This window comes from Salvia hispanica, chromosome 6 (assembly GCF_029641045.1).
Source record: "Salvia hispanica isolate PSC_SH4W2 chromosome 6, Shi_PSC_v1, whole genome shotgun sequence".
In the NCBI taxonomy this organism is placed as follows: Eukaryota; Viridiplantae; Streptophyta; class Magnoliopsida; order Lamiales; family Lamiaceae; genus Salvia; species Salvia hispanica.
The window spans coordinates 8,022,007-8,029,928 of record NC_142697.1 but is presented as its reverse complement, the minus strand read 5'-3'; the positions used below and the strand labels follow the sequence as shown (position 1 = coordinate 8,029,928).

At 37.1% G+C, this 7,922-nt stretch overlaps 1 long non-coding RNA gene across 1 annotated transcript; it reads right to left on the bottom strand.

The window, feature by feature from the left end:
- Positions 1-4,849: 4,849 nt before the first annotated feature.
- On the bottom strand, positions 4,850-7,103 carry LOC125203549 (uncharacterized). Its single transcript, XR_007173393.2, has 3 exons — positions 6,987-7,103; positions 6,835-6,908; positions 4,850-5,194 (listed from the first exon to the last, which is right to left on the bottom strand). It is a non-coding gene; the product is annotated as an uncharacterized LOC125203549 (long non-coding RNA).
- Between the last annotated feature and the right edge of the window lie 819 nt (positions 7,104-7,922).

Genomic DNA, 7,922 nt, shown 5'->3' with positions numbered 1-7,922 from the left:
TCCTCAGTATGCTTCGCGGGTTATCATAAGCCTTCTTCGCCTCGATCAGCCCTCCCAAGGTTTCCCGAGCTTCACTTGCCTTATTTTTGGTAAAATTTCCCCCGCTCGAGGAGTTTATCAAGTCCTTTGATTCAGGGTTTGCACCTTCGTAGAACAGATAGTAAGTCTCCGCTTCTATCATCCTGTGGTTCGGACAAGCATCCAACAGCCCCTTGAAACGGGACCAATAAGAACTCAGAGACTCATCGTATTCTTGTTTTCACTCCTGAATCTCCTTCTTCAAGGCATTCGTCTTGTTGGATGGAAAAAAGTAATCCAAAAATTCTAGTTTAAAATCCTTCCACGTGTTGATCGAGTCCGGTGGAAGCCTTAGCAGCCAAGTGTTCGCCTCCCCTTTGAGAGCAAACGGAATTGCTCGAAGACGGTAGTCCTCCTCTGTTGCCTCGTTGGGTCGCTTTTGAATGCTGCATAGTTTACTGAACTCGTTCAAAAATTCATAGAGGCATTCGTTCCTACGCCCAGAGAAAGTAGGTAGAACTCCAAGTACATTCGTCTTGATATCGATCGACCTCCGTCGTGGGTTTGAGACTATAGCATGAGCGGGTTCACCGTCAAGATGTGCGGTGAGCGACCCTATTTCCGGATCGGGATCTAGTAGATGAGCCATATTTGGGTCCTCCTCCTCCTCGGTCTCGGAATGCTCTGGTTCTGTTGACGACCCTGGGTTCTCCTTTGTCGACGAGTTCCACTCCTTTTCACTTTCTGACTCGAACGGAAATGGATCATCCGTCCTCAATCCTGATCTGGTGGTGATGGTAGATGTGGATTCCTTGACTCGCCACTTGTATTGGCCACTCCCTGATCCAGATGAGCTTGCCCAACTTCTAGATTGGAAGCCTGCTTTCATACACTGTCAAGGAGAAAGAAAAATAACAGAAATTAAAATATTTACTCCAAATCCTTAAACGAAATAACAACAACCGCCATCCCTCCCCGGCAACGGCGCCATTTGAAAGGTTACGGTTTATGTTCGTAGTGTGTTCAGAAGGAAATAACAGGTTTCCTAGGTCAAGCAAATCCACTAGATCACGCGGTCTAGGAACTCGTTGGTCGCAGGAAATCCCGGTCGTCGGACACACAGAGCACTTCTTTCAAAAAAAACCATCAACCACTTTACTAAACCTAGTATAGGGAAGTAGGGATCGATCCCACAGAGAAGGATGCGTAATACTAATGTTCAAGGATTTAGATGTGTTTTTGGTGTTGGCTGCTGCCACGCATTTTTTTGGGTTGAGGAAAAACAAATTAAACTTGACTTGGGAATCTTAAAACTCCTAAGCTAATAGCTAGACCTAGGCGAAATAATAAGAAAACGTTGTGAGAAAATTAACTACTCGATCACTAGATCTAAGAGAACTACTCTACTTACCTAGACCTAGGAAATAAACTAACTGTGGGGACCATGACTGAAAAAGCAGAGTACGGACGAAAAGCTGGCAGAATAACTAACTCTCCTACTAACTAACAGCGACATCATCTTCTACAACCAAATTGCGTAAAAACTCATAAGGAAATTAACATGAACGAAATCAAAACAGAGCAAACTAAATCTAAGTCAAATTTATGCATAATCAACGAAGAACTGAGCAGATCTGCAGACGTTAGACGAAGCAAAACAGAAAACAAGAAGAAAACTCAAATCCATCTAACAACTTCCTTTTCTCACTTCGGATCCAACCTCAGACGCTAAATCCACTCCGGATCCAAGCGTCCAACACGAACTCCAACCAACAGAAACACTTCATCACTTCAGATTCGAACAACAACCTCCAAACAGTCAATAAACCACAGATCTATCACCAAATTCCCATATCAAACACCACAATATCAAAATAAAACAGAGATCGACATAATACTTGTAAAAATAAACTTCCAGCAGCGAGATTTACGTAAATCAACTTGAAATTTAACAACTAAACGCAAATCAACCAAAGCGAAAAGATAACAAGTATCATCAACAGCCAAGTCGACTCCCAAAAGTGAAGTTCGACCACAAAAAAAAGTAAAACAACTGAAATTAAGAGAGGTTGTATCTTCGTCCACACTCGGACGGTGTTGCAACTGCGAAACTTCTAAAGAAAAGTAACCCTTCGTACCCGACTACCCCAGATCTCCCATTCCCAAGTGTGTGCAATGTGTGTGAGCTAAGAAGAGAGTGAAAAAAAGTGTTTTTATGTGCGTTGCATGCTCTTCTATATATAGGCGTTGGAGTGGGGCCCAGCGAGGTATAGATAAGACTTTGTTTCCCTCAGCTATTGACTTCCTCTGTCACGCCTTCTTTTCTTTTAAATCCTGCTCACTTCATTCCTTTCCTTAGCTAGACCATCTCCTTCAGCATTTCCTCGATCTAGCGATTTTTCTTCACACACCTGGCTTAGGAAACGTGTTAGACCCAGCAAATTATAACGTTTTTCACCCTATAACCGATGCATGAAATTAGCCTTATCAATATCTTTTTATCAAATCTCATTATCTATGTACATAACACTACATTCAATTTTTTAGCAGCTCGTTACAAGCGGTTTGTAAACGTGAAATATTCCTTGTCTCGTTATATTGGTCATGTCTACACTTCTGGTTGATGTATCATTTCAGTGCGTGTGTGTCTGTAAAACTTATTTCCTACGTGTATCTTAAAAAAAATCAAGCTTTTGTCTTTCCTCATAGTGTTGCATCAAGAACTAAGAATATGTATCAAGAACTCAAAATTTAATCAAACAGTCTTAACTTGGATATGAACCGATTTCAAATTATAACAACACTGCTAAAAATGTCTTTAGATTGGAAGAGTTCCAAAATCACTCAAGGAAACAAGAATTACAATTTCAGCTCGACTTTTGTTTTGAATCTCAGCACTAACTTGCAACAATTGGTTCGAGTCATCCCAACGGAGCTTGAAAGATCATAAGATAGGTCATGAAAATAGTATGGAATTGAAATAAATCTCAATTCCTAAAATAGGCTACTTAACAAGATAATTCAGCTGTCCGACCAAATTTGAAAGGTCTATACATCAATGGATAATGATCCCAACATGTCATGGCTAAAAACAATCAGTTGCATGAGGGTTTACAAACGTAGGCAGTTGCCACGAAGCAACACTAATCGTGGCTCAATGAAATTCATAATATGGAATAATGATATCACACCAATGGGTTCATAAGTTTGTGAAAGGCAGCCATAGTCAAGAGGACTTTTGAAAAAAAATCAAGTGGTTAAATCTGTTAAGGGAAAGTACAAAATGTAGGCCGTAACTTCGTTTTGCAGAAAGAACTTGCCACATACATGGTTACGAAATGAAAAGCTGAATAAAAGTTCGAAGAATAATATCCTATAGAAAACATGTATGGGAGACGTGGCCATAATGAAGGACATAATTATAAGCACTTTAGGAATAGAGTTCAATGGCGGAGGCTCACAAAGTCAAACTATTGTCCTTATGAATGATGAGTCAAAGAAGACTACAATCAATCCAGGTGTCCAAAGTTATAAAGCCAAATGCCAATTTCCAAGAACTGAAAGTGAGTTATGACTCAATGGAGGAAAAGAAATAATGTGCATTACTTGCAATTACGAGTCAAACAAAGTGTTAAATAGACAAGGGTTCACGGTTATTCGAAAGGTCCCGAAAAAGAACTTCTTAGAATCCAAGTAAGTACTGTTGATTAAAATAGTTCGTTCTAACTACTAAGGTCGCATCCCCTCATTCATCTTTCGCGAGCCGAAACATGGTAACATTGTTCTAAGAAATTGTGGATTATACTTGCGCTCTCAACATGCTATAACAGTCGTTTTCGTCGCATCGCCACTTTTGACAAAAGATTGGGTTTAACTTGTTAGATAGCATGTATGATCTCTCCCCGTTGTAAGATTACATCATTTAACATCTCCTCTTGTCTCGAATATTTTCTCGTTCGAAACTTCTCTTCAAGTTGCTCATTTTTTTTTCCTTCTTGAACTCATTATCGTACATAATGTCTCTTCGCATTCTCCTAATTCTTATCGTTCAGGAAAGACAATAGTAAATTTGTAATTATCCACTGAAGTTCGAGTAAGCACCACATATTTCCATTTGTCTTATCACTCGGAAAAGTGATATTGCAGTTGTTACAACTAAGTTCGATATCGTTCGATCTAACAGACATTTAGGGCATTCTACGTTTGCATACAAAGTTCATAGCATCATACTTTCTTCTATCATCACTTTCATAAAATACAAAATACCTCACACTTCAACGTCCATAAACCATCACTTAAATCATCATTCACATACCAAATAATTAAACATGCATAAACGTATATCACTAATCATAACCACGTCATATTTCTCATTCACTTCAAGATCTCAATTTTCCCGAAAGAAAAGAACTATCATACTTTCATTTAAAGTTCAAAGATTTTTCTGAAATTTTCAACAATTTCCCATATCATAAATATTTCCGCCAATCAAGTTCCACCATGAACAACTAGTCATTACCATTGCAAAACATTCACCTCAAAATCCTTTCCATTCTTTTTAACAAGTATCAAATACCATGCAACTCTTTCAAAACTCATAACTCGTTCTTTTCTCCACACAATAAAATAATTCTTCCTTTTCTATACCAACATTTTCAACTTTCCCTTACAAAAATTTCGTTACCTCTTTTCAGGTTGAGCGCGACGGTCGGATGTTGAGCCATTGACCCTCTAAAATTTATTTATTTATTTATTTTGATCAAGGGAAACGAATCTAGATCACGACAGAAAGAAGACTCTTGGGTCCAGAGCGGAAAGAACGTTGCTCTGATACCACTTTGTCACGCCCGCATTTTCTAAGGATAGAAAACACGGTTGATCGCGACTAGGGGAGGGTTAAAGAAGCGGGCAAGAAAAAGGGAACAACGAAATATACACGACCAAAACAAAAGATTAACTGAGAAACTTAAAACAAACTCGAATACTGACTCCACAAAACTAACTTCGAATAATAAGACCCAATGATAAAACATTCCCATGGAAATTTAGGATTTTAACGGAAGCGTCAAGACATGGAAAAATGCCAAGTATGAAGACCCGACAAATCCAACAACCAAACAAGATATAATTTTCCAACAACTCTGCTCAACATCCTCCACATCCATCGCCGCTCAATCTGCACATTAAGAAAAACAATATGCAAGGCTGAGTACTTGATGCACTCAGTGGACACATGCCAAAATACAGTTTGTCAAGCCATAAACGAGTGATCTTGGGGGTTTTAATTAAAAGAACCCAAGTACACTAAAAACATATTTTCCGCAAAGATCGGATGCGCAACCATTTTCCATCCACATCCACCATCACCATATTTGAACTACATGACAAGGAACGTGGCCATGAACCAAGTCACTAGACCGGCCAACTCCAATTAGATAGCGCACGATCTACTGGGTCTACACCAGTCCGAGCAGGGTTTGCGGCCCTACTGGGACCCGAATTCGTTAACAATATATGGCATAGCCACTTCAGATAGGTTCATTCAAATACAAAACATGGCAAGACAAACATTTTTCACCTCCTTTCACATAGTAAAAATATTTGGGACATAGTCCTTATTTAAAATGAAAGCCCACCTCAAATGCTTAACTCCTCAATCAACTTTCTTCTCTAACCGCTAACATCGTGCACAAGTTCACCCTTTTTCGAAATAACATAATATGCAAAAAAAATAGACTTTGCATAATTGAAAGCGGATTTAAATGCATTCATCCTATGCGTGTGCTCAAATTATCCTTTTATCTTTTCTTAGAAAAACCACATATCTCAAACTCGTTCTAAAATAAACTCAAAATATAAAGACTCAGACCCATCAACTAAACAAAACAGTATCAACAAAAACTATACTCCCACTCGTCACCAACGCATTTGTCTCGCTCTTTTTTTTATTATTTAATTTTTCAACACATCAAAGCAATACTAATAAATTACTCCCTCAACACTACACATATATACTCCATATCCAATACATTGCAAAACAATTAAACGAAAAGAACATAAATACTCCCAATCACCTCCGTGTATATACCCCTCTTAAAACTACTACACACTAATCTAATTAGGCCTCCCCTCAAATAATATTCAGTAATTAGTAGTGCAAAAGCCATTAAAACTAAAATAAGGAAAAGGAATCAGCAACATATATACTAATATACTCTCACATCACAGTCTATACTTAAAAAGGAAATGAGAATTATTTAAATAGTATACTCCCATCCATCAACACGTAAATACTCCCTTCCCAACACTAAATGAATAAAGTCACTAATTAAAATAATTCAACATAAATACTCCCAAGTTACACGTCTCTCTATGAAGTCTCAACTCTACTTTAACATCTCTTTCTCTTTCTCAACACAGCAGCTCTCCCACTCTGTTCCATTCTTCTACAAAATACAAACCAGAAACAAATCCCAACTCCCATCTCTTCTTCTTCCCCATTGCCAGCGACCGTCGCTAGCGCTGCTAGTCCCAACAGTAACTTCTCTCTCCCTTTTATTTCATTCTTAATCTTTTGTTAAAGAATTCTATTTGTTTGATTTCACTTATTAGTGGTCAGGCAGAAATATTTCCAGGAATTGAATTGAAGACAAGCAAAGACAGTTTCAAACGCGTAAAAGATCGAAACTTTGGGCGCAGAGTGTCTTTCAACAAGTTGCAGAAACATTCAAACAATATACTCCAGCTTCGACCCGTGTTCTAATGTGAATGTTTGAATGTTAGATAGCAGGGGATTTCTAAAATTAGGGAGTATACCTTTGGAATGAAGAGACCAAATTGGATTTGCTGAGAAAATTTGGATTCACAGGTTAATCGATTAATCCTCTCCACTGTGACAAGAAAATATGGTGCTATGGATTTAATATCTACAGAATTTGTATACATTGAATTGAAGGTAAAAATTATACCTTTATTGGAATGGAGAAGAAGAACTGCAGTAGGTTTCTCACAGATTTTACTTGGATGTGAAAGAATCGTGAATGTGGAATATTTATACACCAAAAACTGATAGATATTGATTTATTTGGTTGTTGGAGAGATTTTAGGGAGTGTAATATTGGTGAAGTAACGTGTAGTAGGGGTTTAGGAAAAGGAAGAATTTATGTTAGACTAAGGATTTAACTACAGATTTTTAAATATGGATTGGAATTAAATGAAAGTAGCCCAATTGAAATTGAAATAAGATATATGGGCTAGGACAAGATAGATAAAAGTGATAGGCCCAAATATTTAATTTTAGAACATTGATTAAATTGTGGTGTTTTATTTTAGTACTTTGGCGTTATTCCAAGTACTTGAAAACGATCGCCCAAATTTTCCATCGATGAATCACACGTCATTCTCGTCGACTACTTTCGCCACACGATTAACCAACAACCATTTAATCACTCACTATTTCCAATCGCAACCAATCAAAACAAAGACGGTAGTTACTCAAGGTCTATCACTCGCACTTCTCAAAACAAAAATCTTAACGTAAAAAGGTAATATTAAAAGCGGGTGTTACAATAAATATCTTTACTATATATTTTTCCTAATTTCTATTTATAATTTGATGATACTTGAATACCGGTATATTAAATTAAATAATATCAATATTCAAGTATCATCTATTGACTATGACATTCATTTTTACGAGTATATATATCTTAAAAATATTTTAAAATTCTTTAACTATAAAAGGTTGAAAATAAACTTTTCTTACGTGTCACAAAATTAAGTGAGAATATTGAAGGTCAAATTAGGTTTAAAAAATTTATCAAAAATATATAGTAAAAATATTTATAAAAAAATATGACCATATTAAAAATATGAGTAAAGGCCAAAATTGGTCCTGAACATAT